The sequence below is a fragment of the Balaenoptera acutorostrata genome, chromosome 11 (genome assembly GCF_949987535.1).
Source record: "Balaenoptera acutorostrata chromosome 11, mBalAcu1.1, whole genome shotgun sequence".
Classification (NCBI taxonomy): domain Eukaryota; kingdom Metazoa; phylum Chordata; class Mammalia; order Artiodactyla; family Balaenopteridae; genus Balaenoptera; species Balaenoptera acutorostrata.
This window is the reverse complement of record NC_080074.1, coordinates 9,460,735-9,481,127: the sequence shown is the minus strand read 5'-3', so window position 1 is coordinate 9,481,127 and position 20,393 is coordinate 9,460,735. Positions and strand designations below refer to the sequence as shown.

The window sequence follows — 20,393 nt, the reverse complement described above, 5'->3', positions numbered from 1 at the left end:
TCTATGTGGGCCAGGGGCAGGGGGCTCTGTTATTAGTCTCACTTTACAGATGAGGAGATGAAAGCACAGAGAGGTCAAGTAACTAGCCTGGGCTCACACAGTCATCATTCCAGAGCCTATGCTCCATCCACTCCTGCAGTGTCTGCTCCCCATCTCCTAATTCCTTCCTTTTTTTTTTTTATTATGGTAAAATATACATAACATAAAATTTACCATTTTATCCACTTTTTTTTTTATAAGCAGATATTCTTTTTTTAAAAAAATTATTTATTTATTTATTTATTTATTTTTGGCTGTGTTGGGTCTTCATTTCTGTGCGAGGGCTTTCTCCAGTTGCGGCAAGTGGGGGCCACTCTTCATCGCGGTGCGCGGGCCCCTCACTATCGTGGCCTCTCTTGTTGCGGAGCACAGGCTCCAGACGCGCAGGCTCAGTAGTTGTGGCTCACGGGCCCAGCCGCTCCGCGGCATGTGGGATCTTCCCAGACCAGGGCTCGAACCCGTGTCCCCTGCATCAGCAGACAGATTCTCAACCACTGCGCCACCAGGGAAGCCCTTAACCACTTTTAAATGTATAATTCAGTGGCATTAAGTACATTCACATTGTTGTAAAACCATGACCACCATCCATTTCCAGAACTCTTTTCATCTTCCCAAACTGAAACTACCCATTAAACAATAATTCCCCAGGACTTGCCTGGCAGTCTAGTGGTTAAGACTCTGCACTTCCACTGCAGGGGGCACGGGTTCAAGCCCTGGTTGGGGAAATAAGATCCTGTATGCTGTGCAGCCAAAAAACAAAAAAACAAAACAACCCAATAACTCCCCATTTCCTGGCAACCACCATCCTGTCTCTATGAATTTGGCTCCTCTGGATACCTCATAGAACTGGAATCATACACTATTTTGTCCTTTTGTGGCTGGCTTATTTCATTTATAACGCCTTCAAGTTTCACCCATGTTGCAGCATCTGTCAGAATTTCCTTCTTTTTTAAGGCCGAATAATATTCCGTTGCATACTGACACCACATTTTGCTTATCCATTTATTCATCAATGGACACCTGGGTTGCTTCTACATTTGGCTATTGTGATTAAAGAGACTGTGAACATGGATGCATAACTACCTGTTCAAGTCCGCGCTTTCCATTCTTTTGGGTATATACCCAGAAGTAACATCGCTGGATCATAGGCTAATTCTATGTTTAATTTTTTGAGGAACTGCTGTACTCTTTTCCACAGTGGCTGCACCATTTTACATTCCCACCAGCAAAACACAAGGGTTCCTTCTTTCACCCAAGTGTGACTCCAAGCCCAGGGAATGCTGGCAGCCCTGGCAGGGCCGGGTAAGAAGCTGGCAGAGACTGTCCAGCAGCTCCTGAGTGAGGGGCATGCGGGGAGGGGCAGTGATGCCATCCTGGTGGGTACCAGAAAACCTGTCCTGCCAACATCCCCATCGGTGGACACTGAGCCCTGGGCAGTCCTCTGGCTCTGACCTTTCCTGACCCCTCTCTGCCAGACCAGGCTGCCCCAGGGCAGAGGGAATGAGAGGGGCCCACGTGGGAGACGCTGGCAGGCTTAAGGCCATGGGACAGTGAGACCCTGGGGCAGGAGGGTCCCTGCTCAACCAGGCCTCACCCTGCCCTGCTGCATCCCTTTACCCTGTCATCCCCCTTCCCCAGCCTTGGTTACCTCCTCACCCTTGTAGGGACAAGCCTGAGAATTGGCTTTGTGACCTGGGTGATGCAAAGCTCCTTTGAGGAACTGCCAAGGCCAAGGCCCTCACTGTGCAGGTGCCTGCTGGTGAGTCAAGGGGTGTGGCTGTTCTAGAACCCTGGCTCCTGGCTCCCACCCTGGCTTTCTCTACACCCTGCCCAGGCTGCCAGCATCCTCCCAAGAGGTGTAAGGCCAGCAGGCCCCCGAAAGTCTGGATTCATTGAAGGCCCTGGTCCCAGGCTGAGGGTGGGTGCGCTGCCCTCCAGAGAGGGTGCCAGAAACAGGGTGTCTCTTCTGCATAGGCCCCAGTCCTGGCGAGGCCTCATCGGGTCCTACGACCCCAACCTCCGCAGCCCCAATCCTGGCGGGAGGCAGGGGCCAAACATCCTGAAGGTGGCAGCGCAGAGCCCAGGGGAGTGGTCTGGGCTTCAGAGCCTTGGGGCCACACACATGCTGTAGGTTGAAGGCCATGGTTATGGGGTCTTGTCCTAGCAGCTTCGTATGGTCTCGGACAGGCCCCAGCCTCTCTCTGAGCCCTGTCTCCTCACCGGTGTAATGGGGGTAGGCTGGAACTCAGTGGTCTTCAAAGACCCTTCCATCTGGAAGATTCCATGACCCTAAACTTTCAGAAAGGGAGGAGAAGTCACCGAGGGGGGCTCTGAGCGGCTGGAGTTTCCAGACAATAACCACCTACAAGTAGTAGTAATAATGGCACTTGCTATGTTCCAAGCATTTTGACACGTGTAAACTTATTTCATCTTTACAACAACCTTATGCAGTAGATACGATTCTTTTTTTTTTTTTTTTTTTGGCTGCGCCCCGTGTCATGCGGGATCTTAGTTCCCCGACCAGGGATCGAACCCGTGCCCCCTGCAGTGGAAGCGCAGAGTCCTAACCACTGGACCGCCAGGGAATTCCCAGTAGATACGATTCTTATTCCTACTGATATTTTATAAGAGGAAACTGAGGCACAGAGAGGTTAAATGACTGGCTCAAAGCTACAACAATAGCAAAATTCAAACCCTGCCTTATTGATCCATGTTCTAACCCACGATCCTATACCATAATGTGGCTGAGGTTTTTTTTTTTAAACCAGAATTTTTGTGAGCACCTGAGCCTTTCCAAGTGCCAAGTCCCTGAACTTCAGGTAGCAGCTGGCAGGAAGTGTACAAGAGTGGTCAGAAACCTGACCGCAAAGGCAGGCCGCGTAAACCAGAGGGTCGGCCCGTAGGGGGAGGGGAGAGGCCCTCGGCCTTTGTCTGTACTAGTCAGGCCACATCTGGGGAAGGGCAGGGGCAAGTGGGAGAGTGGCTGGAATGGCAATTTCTAGAAACCCTGTCATTAGAGGAGCCGCTAAAGAACCTGGGAGGAGAAGGGGTGCAGGGACTCTTGCCAAATTTCTGAAGGACCGTGGCATTCATGAAGAAACTGACTTGCTCTAACCAGTTCCAGGTGGCGGGATCTAGGATTTCTAACAGCCACATCTGTCCCACAATAAAGAGCTGCTGTGGGAGAGAGTGAGCGCCGTGTCGCAGGAAGCATGTAAGCAGAGCTGCCTGGGGCGGGGGTCGGAGGAGATGACCTTGAGCGTGAGGCTCAGTCGAGCCACATCTGGGCAGTCACAGTAGCCTCGGGGCGCACACGGGTGAGAGGTTAACCAGCTGAGCCCCTGCTGCCAGCTTGGGCCTCCAGGTGGAGACCCAGCCCCGCCCGGGGCCTTTCTCTGTAGCCGACCCACAGAACAGATTTCGGGATGAATTCCTCTTTTCTTCCACTCCCACCCGTCCGCCCAGCTCCAGCTGGACAGCCAGGGCTCCCCGCAGCACCTCATTATTTACATTTCTGGTGTCAAAAGAACCAGAGAGCCTGCTGAGCCAAAGGACCTCTGAGACCCCTGGAGGACCACCTCTGGGCCCGGGGCTTTCAGGCTCAGACAAGTGAAAACAGTCTGGACATTCCAAAGGTCGCCTTCCAGGCATGGGAGACGTGACCGAGGGGCTGTGGGCAAGGTCCTGGCTCAGCAGCTGTGAGGATGGAACCTCGCTGATGGGCCCCAGGAGCGCAAGCTGCCATCGGGTGGACAGGCTGTGCGCCAGCATCGTGGGCTTGTGCCCCTACCACGGTTCATGGCGTTTCAAGGTGCATTTGCCAAGGCAGGTGCTGGTGGTATGGATGGGAGCAACGGTTTACAGTCCTGCCCTCCCAGCTGTGGCCCATAGGAATGTTGTCGGGTGAGTTTGTGGGGAGTGCCCAGCAGTGTTTTGTGGGTGCAGGGTGTGTATCCTGTGTGTGCACATGGGGTGTGTCTGTGGGTCTCTGTGTACAAGGCTGGGTGTGCATGTGTGAGTGTGTGAGTGACACTAGGGTGGGGAGTCTCCAGTGGGCGCACCTGCTCCATGCATGTGCCAGGCATAGGCACGCAGGTGTGGTTGTGTGTACTTCTCTCTGTGGGCACGACCGCTGGTGTGACCCAGCGCGTTCCCCTTGGCGACCTGGCCCCCGAGCCTCGCTCCAGCAGGCCCCGCTGCTGCGCTGGCATCTGCCACAGAGGGGGTCACTGGCTCAGCTGGTGACTGTCCAGCTCTCAGCATCTTTGGCGTCCTTGGAGCTTGTGGGGGTCCTCAGACTGAATCACTCCCTCTGTGTCCCCTGCACACTTTCTGGCTCTAACCAGTCCCTTCCCTGTCCATCCTCAGCCTGGAGGCCCTTTCCCCTCTTTTGCTAGTTTCCAAATCTGCCCCAACCTTTGAGGCCTGGCTGAGATGCTGCTTCCACCTCCCCAGCCCCGCAGGGGGATGGCACGGCTGCCTCCTGTTGTGTTTCTGTCTCATCCCCTGCTCCCCATGGCCCAGGTTCTCCTGGGGGCAGGAAAGAGTCTGATTCGTCTAGCCCAGGGCCTGGCATACGGGAGGTGCTCAATCAATGAATAGATGTAACCTCGGCCCCGCCCAAATGTGCTCTCCTTCCTCTCTCAATGGGGTCTGCAGATGTGGATGAAAGGACTTGTGGGGGGACCTGCCCCTGGTGGCTGGAGCTCTGGCTCTGGAGTCTGAGTCCTGGCTCTGCCCTCAGCTGTCGCGTGCCAATCAGTTTCCTCACCTGGGGTTCCCGTGTGTGAGGCTTGGGGGGGTTGCTCCGGGGAAGGCAGGGGGGTGGGGATGGAACAGGCTCCCGAGTTTCTAGGAGGGGTTGCTGGGGCCCAACTAAGTGTGCAGTTCATGGTACAAAAAGCGACCGGCTTCCTGGGTCACATCCGTTTACAACCACACAGCGGCCCTGGCCCTGATGGGAGGACTCTTCCATCCAAAGGTCTCCCCCGCCCCGCTCCCACCGGAAGGCTGACACTTCCCTCTCTAGGCTCCCACCAGCCCTCAAGCCCCACACAAAAGACACTGACAGCTGAGGGATGTCCCCCAAACCCACATGGGGGCGAGGCTTCCTTCCTACGGAACAGAGCTTACTGAGCGGCTGCTATGCGCCAGGCTTGTGGGTACTGGGGAGACAACAGCGGGGTCAGGACAAAGATCGCTGCCTTGCTGGGGGTTATATTTAGTGGGGAGACAAGCAAAGAACAAGAAACATAGGAGGGGGTGTTCCCTGGGGGCCTAGTGTTTAGGATTCTGGGCTTTCACTGCCGTGGCCTGGGTTCAGTCCCTGTTCAGGGAACTGAGATTTTGCAAGCCGTGCAGCACAGGAAAGGAAGGAAGGAAGGAAGGAAGGAAAGAAAGAAAGAAAGAAAGAAGAAAGCAAGAAAGAAAGAAAGAAAAAGAAAATTACCTAGTGTGCCAGAGGTGAACTACTGGGCATATACCCTGAGAAAACCATAATTCAAAAAGAGTCATGTACCACAATGTTCATTGCAGCTCTATTTACAATAGCCAGGACGTGGAAGCAACCTAAGTGTCCATCAACAGATGAATGGATAAAGAAGATGTGGCACATATATACAATGGAATACTACTCAGCCATAAAAAGAAACGAAATTGAGTTATTTGTAGTGAGGTGGATGGACCTAGAGTTTGTCATACAGAGTGAAGTAAGTCAGAAAGAGAAAAATAAATACCGTATGCTAACACATATATATGGAATCTAAAAAAATGGTACGATGAACCTAGGGGCAGGACAGGAATAAAGACGCAGACGTAGAGAATGGACTTGAGGACACGGGGAGGGGGAAGGGTAAGCTGGGACGAAGTGAGAGAGTGGCATGGACATATATATACACTACCAAATGTGAAATAGATAGCTAGAGGGAAGCAGCCGCATAGCACAGGGAGATCAGCTCGGTGCTTTGTGACCACCTAGAGGGGTGGGATAGGGAGGAGATATGGGGATATATGTATATGTATAGCTGATTCACTTTGTTATAAAGCAGAAACTAACACACCCTTGTAAAGCAATTATACTCCAATAAGCATGTTTAAAAAAAGCAAAAGTGCTAAGACAAAAAGAAGAGCAGGCAGAGCGACCAGGGTGCTCGGGGAGTCCCCGCATTTGCACCGAGACTGGGGGGAGGAGGAGCCCTGTGGTACCCGGGGAAGAGCATTCCAGAAGAGGGAACGGCCAGCCCGAAGGAAGTAGATGAGCTCAGGGAGCGCTGAGGGGAACGGGGCAGTGGGGCAGCAGCTCAGACCGGCGGGCCCTTGTGGCTCCTGAAGGACTCTGACCTCACGCTGGGCGAGATGGGAGCCGCAGCAGGATTTGAGCAGAGGAGGGAGGGGGTCTGACTTGTGCTTTCCAGAAACACACTGACTGCTCTATGAGGCAGGAGCGGAAGCACGAGTGGGAAAGCCACGGCAAGAATGCAGTGAGAGCCATGGACGGGGGAGAGGGCAATTTGGGAGCCCACAGGATCCTCTACTGTGGGAGGAGAGTCGAAGAATTGGGGGACGGGCCTCTGAAAAGCCAGGAGAGCCCAGGAGTCCCTCAGCTTGGTCCCCCACCCTTTGAGAATCCGATAACAGCCATGGACCCTCAGTAGCAGCAAAGGCCTTGAGGGGGGAACTCTCCAAATCAGGCATGAGCAAGGCCTCTGGGAACCAGAGTGGCCTTCAGGGGTAGGGGATATGTGGGTTGGGTCTTGAAGGATGAGTAGGAGTTTTTCCAGAAAGGCTCTCTGGGCAGGGCTAATATATGCCAAGGCACAGAGATAAGAAAAGTTGGAGAAACTACAAGCTTTTCAGAGGGCTGCTTGCTGTGCGCTTTGGGGAGGGGCTCAGTAATGAAGGAATGGATGAATGAATGAATGAATGAATGGAGAGCATGTGGGGGAGGGTAGGAGAGGATGCCAAGTTTGGTGACGTCATCTGGCAGGTGATGAGGAAGGAAGGGGACTAACATTTATGGAATCCTTCTGCTGCCAGCCCACACGCTGTCAGGCAGTCGCCTCATGTCCATTCTGCAGATGAAGAAGCCAAAGCTTTATTTATTTATTTATTTTTGGCCGCACCACCAGGCGGCATGCGGGATCTTAGTTCCCTGACCAGGGATGGAAACAGTGCCCTCGGCAGTGAAAGCACAGAGTCCTAACCACTGGACCTCCAAGGAAGTCCCGAAGGCAAAGCTTTGAGCCAGCTCACTCCGCCCGTGGCGCTGCCGTGCTCCTGGCCCCCAAGGAGCCTTGGCAGGGCAGGTGCTTGGCCCTCATCACGGGTCAGGGGACTCCTCAACTGGAGACCCAGGACCAGGCGTGAGATGACCCAGGGAGGGGAGAATGTAGTTCCCACAGGCCAGGCAGCAGCTGCCAAAAGGAATAACAGACCTAGCGATTGTTCCCAGAACCAAACAGGTCCCGGGTGAAAGGGGACAGCAGATCTGTAAGGCAACACCTGCCTTGGGGTGGCTAATCTTGTATCTGGGCCTCTCTCAGCTCCAGCCTCCCACAGCCTCCTTGTCAGGCAGCCTGGCCCCAGAGGAGGAGTGGAGAGGGAGGACCACCTACTGAGCCTCTGCCTCCCCACATCCCTCTGATGGCGTGGAGACATGGCGGGAAGTGAGTGAGGGGAAGGGAGAGGATGGGGACGTGCAGGTTCCACTAATATCAACGGGATGACTGGGCAGGGATCATCCCCATTTTCCAGATGAGGAAACAGAGGCTTAGCACAGTGAAATGACTGGAACAGGCAGTGGAGCTGCATTAGAACCCAAGTCTTTTTTTTTAATTTTTTATTTTTTTGAAATATAGTTGATTTACAATGTTGTGCTGTTGTGTTAGTTTCAGGTATACAGCAAAGTGATTCATATATATATATATATATATATATATATATATATATATATATATATATATATACTTTTTTAGATTCTTTTCCATTATAGGTTATTACAAGATTTTTTTAAAATAAATTTATTTATTTATTTTTGGCTGTGTTGGGTCTTCGTTGCCGTGTGTGGGCTCCTCATTGTGGTGGCTTCTCTTGTTGCGGAGCATCGGCTTCAGTAGTTGTGGCACATGGGCTCAGTAGTTGTGGCTCGCGGGCTCTAGAGTGCAGGCTCAGTAGCTGTGGTGCATGGGCTTAGTTGCTCCGTGGCATGTGGGATCTTCCCGGACCAGGGCTCAAACCCATGTCCCCTGCATTGGCAGGTGGATTCTTAACCACTGTGCCACCAGGCAAGCCCCTAGAACCCAGGTCTTAATCACGACAATACTTGGCTTCTCCCCCTGTCGAGCACCTACTGGGGGCCAGCCTTCTATAAAAGCTGGAGGGGAAGAGACTGGGGAGGAAAGAACTGGGGGTTGTTTCCCTCCTGGCAGCTATCTCAGAGGTGGGCTCCTGGCGCTGCAGGGCCTGTACAGGGAGGGTGGAGAGGTGGGGCCTGGTGTGCCCAGCTCTGCCAGAGGCAGGTTGTGTGTGACTGGGCAAGTCACCTGTCATCTCTGTTGGGGTGGGTGGCAGGCATTTGCCACATGCAGTCCCCAACACAATGCGCAGATGGAGGCCGACTTTGGTGCGGCCCCAACCAAGTCTGACTCCCCTGTGGTCTCCCAAGAAGCTTGGGAATTTGGAAAGTTCTGGAGAACAAGGACCCAAGTGGGGAGAGGACACAGCATGCTTGAGCAGGCCCCAGAGTCTCCCTGACCCGGCCAGCTCCGGCAGGGCAGGCCAATCGCACTCTTGTTCCTCCACACAACTGCCCTCCCTGGGGGGTGCCTGCCTTGAGGTCCCTCTCCAGTGCATGGGCCTAAAAGCACCCGCATGTGGGTGGAGGTGCCCCAGTGAGGGATGCAGGGTATAGTCCCCTGAAGCAGGACGCTGGGGACACAGCTTTCCCAAGTGGCCATTTTCAGACAGGTCAAAATGGCCAATCACTGTTTTTTTTAATGACAAGCAATATGCACACAGCATGAACTCATTTTTTTTTTTTTTCTCTGCAAATATTGATTGAGTGCCTCCTGCATGCCAAGCCCTGTACTCAGGGCTCAGGAGACGGCAGCCCTGAAGCTAAGATAGACTGGATGGCAGGCCCCGAGGAGGGCCTCATGTACAGGGACCCATTTCACTCTCTGAGCAGCCTTATGAGGGAGGTTTCCTTATCCCCATTTTATAGACAAGGAAACTGAGGATTAAGTCATTTGCACAAAAACCCAGACTGAAGCCAGATGTCTCTGGTTCCTGAACCCAGTTACCACCGTGCAAAGTGACCTGCCCACAAGCCTTACCTCTCACTCAGCTCCACGGGCAGGGCCTGGGGGCTCAACGACAGGTGACCACATCAATTTTGCACCTTACTGAAAAAACCAAAAGGGAGTCAGGCTATAAGTGGAATGGATTGGTTTTTAGGTCACAACAAAATGGCTTCACATCAAACGAGCTGCATCACAAAAAATGTCATAAGGGTAAAATCCTTACATAGAGGGAAGCGTGCTTTCCACCTGCCACCCTTCAATAATTTTCAAATTTGCACTGCGTGCAGCTATTCTCTCTTCGCTCAAGTCAATTAAAAAATTTCAAAGGACAAAAAGGCGTACTTGTGGCTCAGGCCTTGATCTGGACCTGAGGGGCTCGTAGTCTAGGGGGGAGCCAGAGCTTGTCAGGTCCAGAAAGAGCACACACGAAGTGACAGATGAATGCTACAGACCACCCACCATGAGCATCCTGGCAAAGAGAGTGAAGACTGAGAAAGCCCCACAAACTTGAACTCAAGCCCAGGGCATGTCACTTCACCTCCTCCCCTTTACTGGAAGCTGTGAAGACTGAGGGATATGATATTTTGTGCCCAGCTTGGTGCTGGGCCTGTGTCCAGGTTTCTTAGATGCCCAGAACAAGTCTGCTGGGGAAGCCAGACCTGAAACAGTGCTCCACTTCTGGGCCGAGGGATGCCCAAGCTACTGCAGGAGGCCGTGGGAGGAGATTCTCCTGGGGACGTGGGGGGCAAGGAAAGTGTCTCTGAGAGCACCCTTTCCAGGTGGCAGGAATCCCCAGGCAGAGGCACAGGGAGGGGCATGGCGAGGTGGAGGTGAGTGTGTGTGAGCAGTAGTGAGGATTCCGTGGGGGAGGAGAGACAAGGGCAGAGAGTCTGCTAGAGAGGCAGGTGGGGGAGAAGAGGAGGCTGACATTTTCAGGGTAGAATCGATGGGATTTGGGGGGAGTGACAGAGTACCTGAAGCAGGTGAGTCATGGAGATGATACATAGGGCTCAGGGATATATATACATAGAGCAGTGCCAGCTAGGAATGGTTTTTACATTTTCAAGGGGTTGGGGAAAAAAATCAAAAGAAGAATAATGGTTTACTTTGAGTGGTCATAAATAAAATTTTATTGGAACACAGCCATGCTCATTCCTTTACACAATATCTATGGTTGACTTTATGCTACAATGGCAGAGTTGAGTACTTGAGACAGAGACCCTATGAGCAGCAAAGCCGAAAATATTTACTATCTGGATCTTACAGACAATAGTTTGCTCATCTTCGGCTTAGAGGGAACTTTCAGGCAGAGATGAACAGTAGGGGGTGATGCTGAAAAACCGGATGGGTCCAGGTCACCAGGGCCTCCTTCTTCCCTGCCCAAGAACTGAGCTTAAGCTGAGAGCAAGTGGGAGCCATCTGGGGTTCAGGGAGGAGAGTGACCTGCTCAAATGAATGTTGAAGAAGGGTCACCCTGGCTGCTTAGCAAGAATGGATAAAGGTGGGCCCGGAGCACCTGGAGTAGGAAGACCAGCAGGAGATGGCTCCAAAGGTCCGTGGGACTGCCCTTGGGAACATTTGCTGGGACCTAGCCTTGAGGCATCTCCCTGCCCTGCCCCGCTCTCCTTTGCCGATGGTCTGCAGTGGTGCTGCTGCATACCCAAGATGCCTTGCTCACGCGGGTGGAAGTGATTGCTCAACGGGCCCCCCAGAGCGGAAGCTTGAAGCCCACCACCCTGGAAGTGCAGGAAGCACATGGCGGGCGCCTTGAGCCCGGAGCAAGAGCGTGAGGAGCCAAGGTGTGCAATGGTGGGCGCTTGGAGAACTAACGCTGGCCGTGTAGCAGGAGAGGACGCCCAAGCGGTGGGCAGGGCCAGTGGGCTTTGAGTGCCCGCTGCGGCGGGAGGGGAAGTTTCCACCCGGAGTCAGTGGGCCATGCCTGGGGGAGAGGGAGCACACAGTTGTGTTGGTCATACGCATGGATGGAGGGGGTCAGAAGGATACAAGTGAGCCAAGGCCCAAGGCCCACAGGCCAGTGTACATCGGGGATCTTTACCGACACACAGACCTGTGTAGACGCAGTAACAGGCCCAGCGCTATGCACGCACCACAGTACAAAACCAGGCCTCTGCCCACGGTCACAAATGCGTATATACATCATCACAGACGCCCAGGGCCAGGCACGCACACAATACAAGACCTAGAGGCCTCTCTGCACACGGTCAGAGATGTGTGCACACAATCACGATCCAGGTACACACAGGCACAGCGCCCGGGATCCACGCCCATGCACACACGAGAACAGACCCGGGTACACGCTGCAGGTCACACAGACCCATTCACACTGCCAAACAGACACACGCATCCAGGCGCACGCAGAACCGGACACGCAGACGCATGCACATGCCAGACACACATACTCTCCGACCCACTCCGCCTCCCATCGCACACACACAACCGCACAGGACGCACCGGGCCGTGGGCCGGCGCACGCACGGTCACAGGCTGGGGCGCGCGCGCGCGCGCGCACACACACACACACAATTTGATCGCACGCGCGGGAGGCGCGGAGCGGCGGCGGCCCGAGACTGCGGTCCGAGGCACCCCAGTCCCGCGGCTGCGAGCGGAGCCCGGCTGGCGGCGGAGGGGAGGGGGCGCCGGTGGGGGCGGGGCGGGGCCGGAGCCGCCCGAGCCCGGAGGGAGCGGCACCTCTGCGCTCAGCGCTCGGGCCTCGGCTCCGCACCCCCCGCGCGCCTCCCGTGGGGTCCTCCCCGGCGCCGGTCTGCTCGTCGGGCCCCCGCCGCGGCCCCGTGGTGCAGGCAGGCGGCCGCGCCTGGCCCGCGGGACGGGGTGGAGGTGGGGGCGGGGGGCGGGGGGCGGGGATCGGGGCCGGGCCGGGGCCGCGCCGCCTGCGATGCCGGGCGCCCGCCGCAGCCGCCGCCGCCGGAGCCCGGGATGGGGCGAGAGGTTGCGGCGGACGCCAGCATCTCCCCGCCGGGGGCCCCGGGGGCCGCGGAGCCGCCGCCGCCGCTGATGCCGCCGCTGCTGAGACCCGGCGGGCGATGGGTGAGTTGACCCTGGCGTCCTGGGGGCCCGAGCCGCAGCCCCTCCATCCCTGCACTCCGGCCCTCCGCCTCCATCTCCGCGCCTCCTCCTCCGCGCTCGCTGCGCCCCCAGTCACAGCTCCCACAGACCCTCTCCCTGAGCGTGACCTTTGGGGGCGGGGGCGGGAGCACTACGCTGGGGGGCCGGGGTGGGGGGCCGAGATGAGTGGCGGATGCAGAGGCGGCTTCTCAGTTCTGGCGCCCCCTCCCCCAACCCGGCTGCTGAGTGGAGCTTTCCGTGGCCCCGGAGGGCAAAGCCTCATCCCCTCGACCCCCCCACCCCCGGCCTGGGCTGGGGGCGTCCCCGAGCCTCGGGGCTTGAGCGAGGCTTTGTGCGCTGCGCCCCCGACAAACCTCCCGCGCGGCGCGGGACTGGGGGTGGGAGGCCTCAGCGCCCGCCTTCCCCCATCCACCTCCCCCCACCCCGGGTTGCGGCGGCGGCGGCGGCGGCGGCGGCGGCAGGGGCCCAGGCGCTGTCTGGGTGCTGGGCGGGTGCGGAGGCCGGGACCAGGCAGAGGGGAGTGGGGGAAGAACCCCAACCCTTCCTGGTGAGGGGCCTCCCGCTCTTTCCACTGCACTGCCCAGGGCGGGGGAGGCAACCAGGCTGGGGGAGGGCGCTATAAATATCTGCAAATAGTGAGTTCTGGAACCGGGGTGGGGAGGGGAGTGCACCTGGGTTATATTGGGGGGGGGTGCCTAAGCTGGGGTGCCAGAGAGGCAGAGATGGGTCTCAGCCAACCCTGGTGACCTGAGGTCAGGTGACTGTCTAGGCTCTAGAAGACTTCCTAGAAGGGGCGTGGGCAGGGACACTACCCCGATGAGCTCTCTCCAGGGTCCCCCAGCACAGGCACTCTCCACCCCAGAGCACTCCTCTTCACTCCTGGGCCACCAGGCCAGACCTTCCTTGATGGGGGAGTTGCGGGCGCTGTTGTGTCACCTCCCGGGCAGTTACTAAAAATCCAGGCAACGGGCCAGGCCTGAGGATGGAGGGAAGAGGAAGACAAGTGCCTCCCCACCCCCTTACCTGGAGGAGCTGGCAATTCTGTGGGGTTATCAGTGCTAAAGAGATAGGCACAGGGGCCTAGGAAAGTTTGAAAAAGGGGCTGCCAGCCCAAGGGGGAGAGAGAACTTGCTGGGAAACATAAAAGGAAGCTGGAAGGGTTTGCTTGGTGGAGAAAGTGGGAAGGGCATTCTGGGAGGAGGGATGGCATGAGCAAAGGCTCAGAGATGTGAGTATGTGCTGAGAGATGGAGGTGGGGGGATGGTCAAGCACTGCGGCGGGCCAAAATCAGAAGCCAGATGAAGAGAGGGGAGCCAAGGCTGGAGGGAAGGAGGGCCAGGTGGAGGCGAGATGGCGGGTCACACCAGGGAGCTGGCACGAGGACAGCACAGTGAGGGGCTGACTTGACTGGGATGGCGCCGTCTGGCTCAGCTGCCCCCCTTCTGAGGGTCGGCCCAGTGCCCTTGATGTGGTCAGGGCTGCTTGACCCACACTGGTGATCCCTTTTACTGTGGAAGTTGGACCACCTCAGGCTGGGCAGCTTTCAGAACCTCAGTTTCCACATCTGTCACGTGGGGAGAATCCTCCACAGAGTTGTGGCGAGGACTGCATGAGATGCTGCATGCCGCACCTGAGAAGCACTCGGGAAGCGCTGGCTGCTGCATCCGTACTTTTACCTGTAAAACAGGGACATGGATACCAGCTGGCGGGCCGCGTCCACTTCATGGGTGGTGGTGAGGATCCCGTGAGGGCTGGATGTGACTCGGAGGTAGCCGAGGCCTGGGGGAGCTGTGTGTCCGTGTCCTTCTTCTAGGAGGAGCGGTGAGGAGTGACCGGGGGCAAGGGGTCTGCACAGACAGCCTCCTCTTGCCCTCGTGGGCACCCACCACCTTCTGGCCCCCAGCCATGCCTATCAGGGGGCTCTGCTCTGCTCCCCAAGGCCAAAGCCTCTTTGTTCCCCACACTGCATGGTGCACCCCACTCCCAGCTAGCTCTAGTCTACCACATGGGGACCAGGGCTTCCCTCCAGAAGTTTCTTCAGATATTCTGACCAACAAACATGATGTCCTCCTGTGAGGGGCAGTGTGCCGGGCAGCCAGGTGGAGAGGACACAGGCCTTGCCCCCCCGGAGATTGGAATCTAGTTGGCCAACAGATATCCCTGGGCACCCATGGTCTGCCTAGCTCTGTGCTGGCTGCTTGGGGGGTAGGGGGAGAGTCTCAATAATTGTGCCATGAGGCAGCCAAGTGCAGAAGTTAAAAAGCAAGGATTCCAGATCCAGTGGCCCAGGTTCGAATCCCGATCCTGTCACTTCTTACTGTGTGACAGTGTACTAGTGACTCTGCCTCCCTGTGCCTCAGTTTCCTTGTCTCTAAAATGGGGATGATGCACATTATTGCTATTTGAACAGCCTGGTTCAATTTCTATTGGGCATTCGCTGCCCCCCTTCCTGAATGAGTCTCCCTCTTCGCCCCTGCTTCCTCAGAGACTACACAGCCTGCCCCGGTAGATGTGTTGTCCACTTCCGTGTTGTCTTCCCCTCTGTCTGTGAGTCCCCATGGCCAGAGCCTGCCTTTCTGTACCCATTGCTTGAGCAGGGGGCAGTGGTATGCTGGCAACTGGGTCTCGAATGAGCTGGGGTGTAAATGATTCTCAGCCCAGGGGAACCGCCCTGCTCTTCCTTCCACCCATTCCTCCCCCTTCTCCATCCCTGATGGAGAACACTGACCCTCCAGAGGGCAGCCTCACTTGCAGCAGAATGGTCACAGGGACCTTGCTTGTCCCCATCTTCCAGAAGGGGAAAGAGAGGCTTCAGGAGCCGGTGGGAACGTCCCAAGGGCTGGAAGCGGGCCTGGGGGGTGGAGGGTGGAAGGGTAGTGGCCCACAGTCCTGTGGTCTAGAATGGGCTGACAAGGGGGCCCAAGGTTTTGCCCATAATCCAAGAAGTTAACAGAGTCCCCAAATACTATTCCTAGCACTGCTGAAATTCCCCTGTTGGCTCACTTATTTTCATCTTTTCCATAAAAATAAAACTGGAACAATAAGGATCATTCACACACCTAATTACTCTGTTGTTTTATGAATTTAGAGCTTATTTGGCTAAGACTTTGGTTGCCACTGAAGTGGGACTCCCGGGGGTGGGGTGGGGTGCAGGGTGAAGGCCAGGACAGAAGGTAGGAGTCTGTGTGGACACTGGGGTCTCCTGAGGGCCCAGCCTCTGGCTACCTCTCTAGGCAGGCCAGGAACTTCCCAGAAGGAACAGGCCAGACAGCGTCTGGTGGAGGAAGGGTGGCCAGAGGCGGTCTCTGAGATTCCGGTTGAGAGACCCATGATGGAGGACTTTCCAGTCATAATAATTTGCTGCTATTTATCGAGCACTTACTATGTGTTGGGCACTGGGCCAAAGCACTTTGTCTGCATTATCCTAGAGGTGCCTCTAACTTCCCTCGAGGTAGGTACTATCAATATTATTATCCCATTTGGCAGTTTGAGGGGGCCTGGGGCCCAGGGACGGGAAGTGGCAGGGCTGGGATTATATCCAGCCTGTAGGACCCCAAAGCTTGATGGGGCTGCCTGTCTAGGCCCCCTCAATCACCCAGAGGTGACTGCTCTCTGAGGCTTGGATGCCTGAGACAGCTGCCTCACCCGTGTCCTGGCCTCCAGGCCACCCTCTTCAGGGCCCTGGTGCTACTTCCTTCCTTCCCATAGTCCTGGGACCCTGCCTCAGGAAGGCTTGCTCAGCCTCACCTGGGCAGCTTGGGGAAAGTACAGATTTCCCAGGCCTCACCCTGCCCTGCTGAGTCAGAATGACACCATGGGAGGGAGGGCTGGAAACCCAGATTTGAATCCCCTGGGGATTCAGAGGTCTGTGGACTCCAAGAACCACTGCTTAGCCCCATGAATTCCAGGATGAGACCCCCACCCTCTGGGACCCAGATCCCTATGACTCAGCCCCCTCCTGTGTTCTCGGCCTCTGCTCCACCCCCAGCCTCGACCCAGCTCTGCACACACTGTGCCACGCCCCCCGCCCACTCCTCCCCTCCTCCCGCCCATTGCCTTTATCCCAGCACCCGATACTGCCGCTTCCTCCAGGGAACAGGTCCTGGGCTGGCTGTGGAACCCCCAGAGCTTGCTTAGTACTTTGGACAAATCCCTCGTTCCCACTCTCCTCTTGTTACTGGGGACCAGCACACAGTCTGGGTGAACCGTGGTGGCCAGGGAAGGGGGACCAGGGAGAGCTGCCCATTAAGGCGGGGGACTCGTTCCTGGGCTGGGCACACAGGCACTCTCTGGGGGCTGGCATCATGCCTCACACAGAGGAGGCACTCGAGAAGTATTTATTTTAATTAATTAATTAATTTTATTTATTTATCTTTGGCTGCGTTGGGTCTTCGTTGCTGCGTGCGTGCTTTCTCTAGTTGCGGCGAGTGGGGGCTACTCTTCGTTGCGGTGCGCGGGCTTCTCATTGCGGTGGCTTCTCTTGTTGCGGAGCCCGGGCTCTAGGCGTGCAGGCTTCAGTAGTTGTGGCTTGCAGGCTCTAGAGCGCAGGTTCAGTAGTTGTGGCGCACGGGCTTCGTTGCTCCGCGGCACGTGGGAACTTCCCGGACCAGGGCTCGAACCCGTGTCCCCTGCATTGGCAGGCAGATTCTTAACCACTATGCCACCAGGGAAGCCCGAGAAGTATTTCTTTAGTACTTGTTGAATGGTAATTTTGAGAGTGGAAGGTGAGGGCCACTTCCGGAAACAAGGCAGATTGGCTGGTTTAGGTGAAAGATTGAGAAGGTGCCTTCTCGACCCATCGCCCGGGACTGTGAATGTTAATGGTCGTAACTCATATTTATGGCACAAATGGGAACGAGATGCTGGTGCTCTCTTGCGTGATTTCATTTCCATACCTCAGGGGCAATGCACCAGCTCCCCCAGCCAGACTAGAAATCCAGGTTCCACCTTTCCTCTCAAGCCTTTTCTGCTGCTGTCCCTCTGTCCAGAATGCCCTTCCCCTCCTCTCCTGACTCATCCTTTAAGACTCCTTCAGGAAGCCACGCCATACCCCTACCCCAAAGGCAAGGCTCATCCTCCTCGCCGGAGATTTCTGTCTGTCCGTCCCCATGGGATGAGAACCTTGTGCAGGACAGGTCTATTGAGGGTCTGGCAGGGATGCCAGCGGAGTGAACAGAGAGGACTGGGTCAGGGGACTCGGGTGCAGCTCACTAGGGCCAGCAGTGGGGTTGCTTTGCTGTTCCTTGTGTCTAGGTGGCAAAGGGAGGGGATTCTGGGAAAGACCAAGGGGCCTCCCGGCGCAGCTCCTGAAGGCAACTGCAAAGTGCAGCCCACTCGGTGACTGTCACCTCAGTCCAGAGAGGGGGCCAGACTGGGGAGCTTGGGGCCACCGGGGAGCTGAACTGGCTCATTTCCCACAGGGAAGATTGGATCCCGGGGTGCTTGGCACTGACCCAGACCTTTGTGGTCTGTAGGAGGAGAGCCTGGGACTGTGGGGCTGCACCCCACCCCCTTTCCTGTCCCAAGCTGGGGAGTTTCTCAGTGGGGTCCAGGTTAGGGGGTGGATGAGAAGGAGTCGAGGAGAGCAGCATCCCCAGGGCTCAGGTCTGCCGTCTGGTCCTCCGGCGTGGGAGACAAAGCTCCTTAGGAAAAATGTGTGTTGCCCCAAAGCTGGCAGGAAATCCATGTCAATAGCTCATTCCAGCAAAAAGGTGCGCAGGAAAAAACTCCGTAAGAACTTAAGCCAAAATGTTAGCCCAGGGGGTGGCGGGATGGTGGGTGGTATCATCCTGTTTCTTTCGCTGTGATGTCCAGATTCCCTAAAATGTATGAGAAACCTTTATAACCAGAAAGATGAAGTAATATTCTAAAGGAGAGAGGTAAGAAAAGGTGCCGTGGGCTTCCCTGATGGTGCAGTGGTTAAGAATCTGCCTGCCAATGCAGGGGACATGGGTTCGAGCCCTGGTCCGGGAAGATACCACATGCCACGGAGCAACTAAGCCTGTGCGCCACAACTACTGAGCCCACGTGCCACAACTACTGAAGCCCATGCACCTAGAGCCCATGCTCTGCAACGAGAGAAGCCACCGCAATGAGAAGCCTGTGCACCGCAATGAAGACTAGTCCTCGCTCGCCGCAACTAGAGAAAGCCCGCGCACAGCAATGAAGACCCAACGCAACCAAAAATTAGTTAATTAATTAATTTAAAAAAAAATGAAAGAAAAGGTGCCGTGAGAACAGCCACCTCCCCATTTTTTGGATTCTGGGGTCACTGCTTGTGGGCGGCCTCCAGGGGGACTGGCTGTGGGGTCTCAGGGTGGGAGTTGGCCCGTCCCAGGTGCATCCCCCAGAACAGATGCACCCGTGGCAAACAGCTTGCGTCTCTCTCATTCCTAGAAATTGGGTCAGTGAGAGTCCAGGCCTGGGGCTACTGGGATGCAGCGCCCCGAGAATTCCATCCCAACCTCTGACTTCCTACGGCGCCGGTCCGGCCTTCGCTCCTCTTCTCCCATGTACCCCACGTTCCAGCCTTGGGGCCGTAGCTGTGCTGGACCCTCCACCTGGAAAGCCAACCCACCCCACCCCAGGTGCTGCCACCCACTCAGGAAGCCATTCCTGCCCCTTCCAGCCAGGGGTGACCCCAGAGCTGTTGGCTTTACCCCCGCACCCCTGTGCCCAGTGGGTGTGCACCGCTGTTGACTGCCTTCCTGACGGACTCCTGCCTCGAAGTACCTTCCTGCAGTCCTGCAATGTGGTCAAGTTCTCCCCTGTGGTAATAGTATTCCTAATCACAGCTCAGCCCTGAGTCCGGGTGGGGACTCAATCTCTGTCTCCCCCATGGCCCCTGACTCTGTCCCTGGTACAAAGCACTCATTCATTCATTCAGCACTTAATCACCAGGTGCCTACTCTGTGCCAGGGGCTGGGCTAGGTGCCAGGGCACAGATCTGCCAACTGCAGGGTGTGAGCGTGTTTGTTTTTGTGTACACTTTTTTTTTTTTTTTTTGTGCATCACCAGCGTATGCACACAGCAGGAGCACCTCCGTCATATGAATGTGTGTCCCTTAGGCTGTGCCCATGTGTAACCTTGCCAGTCTTGAGCATGCCTAGCTAATTCATTCAGCAAGTGTTTATTGAGTGCCCACAAGGGGGTGCCAGGCCATGACCCTGAAGATGAGTGTCCCAAGGTCTTTGCTCTTGGGAAGTGCCCATCTTGTCGGGCCATCCCAGTGCAGACTGGTGGGGACGGTGGCCAGCAGGGGTGGGGGTGGGCAGGATGGCATCCTGGAGGGATGGGGAGAAGGGTAAGGAGAGGCATTCCTGCCCAGCTGTGGGTGTGCTCTGCAATCCCCCGATGGCCCTGGGACCCCAAGCTGACCCTCCTTGCTGGTTTCGCTGCTCTGAAGTGCTCCTGAAGGCTGATGGGGCTGGAACACGGAGCTGTGGGCTGTGAGCCCCGCTCCCAGTGCAGGGAGGAGAGTACAGTGCCCTGAAGAAGTAGCATGTTGGCTGGAGAGCCCGGGCTGCAGAACTTTCCATGAGAGGAGAGCCTCGGGACCAGACCCCAGAACACAGCACCTAGAAGTAGAACCCGTCAATTCAGAGCAGAGAAACTGGATTATGGAACTTGGAGGGGGGAAATGGAGCAGCAAACCTAGAATGCGGCCTTCTGGAACGCGGAACACTAATATCAGTCAGAGCTGGAAGGTCAAGTCCATGCCCCCAGGGGTCAGTGGGAAACTGAGGTCCAGTGAGGATGGGGCGGTCCTGCACCTTGGTGAGCAGCAGTGGGCACGCACGTGGTCTCTGCTGAGCCAGGCCCTTCCCATGGCCTGCTGGTACCTGACCTTGGACAAGGCACGTCCCCTCTCTAAGCCCCAGTCCCCATCTGTGAAGTGGGCTCGCGAAGATGAGCTGAGATGAAGCGCATCACCTGGGAAGGGGGCGCTGC

The 20,393-nt window shown here is 56.3% G+C and overlaps 1 protein-coding gene across 1 annotated transcript in view; it reads left to right on the top strand.

Annotated features, from left to right (window-relative positions):
- Positions 1–12,238: 12,238 nt before the first annotated feature.
- Positions 12,239–20,393, top strand: part of MGAT3 (beta-1,4-mannosyl-glycoprotein 4-beta-N-acetylglucosaminyltransferase) — a 30,814-nt gene continuing 22,659 nt past the window's right edge. Inside the window, exon 1 of the mRNA XM_057557699.1 lies at positions 12,239–12,404. The gene's annotated coding sequence lies outside the window, so the exon portion shown is untranslated. The remainder of the gene's footprint in view (positions 12,405–20,393) is intronic.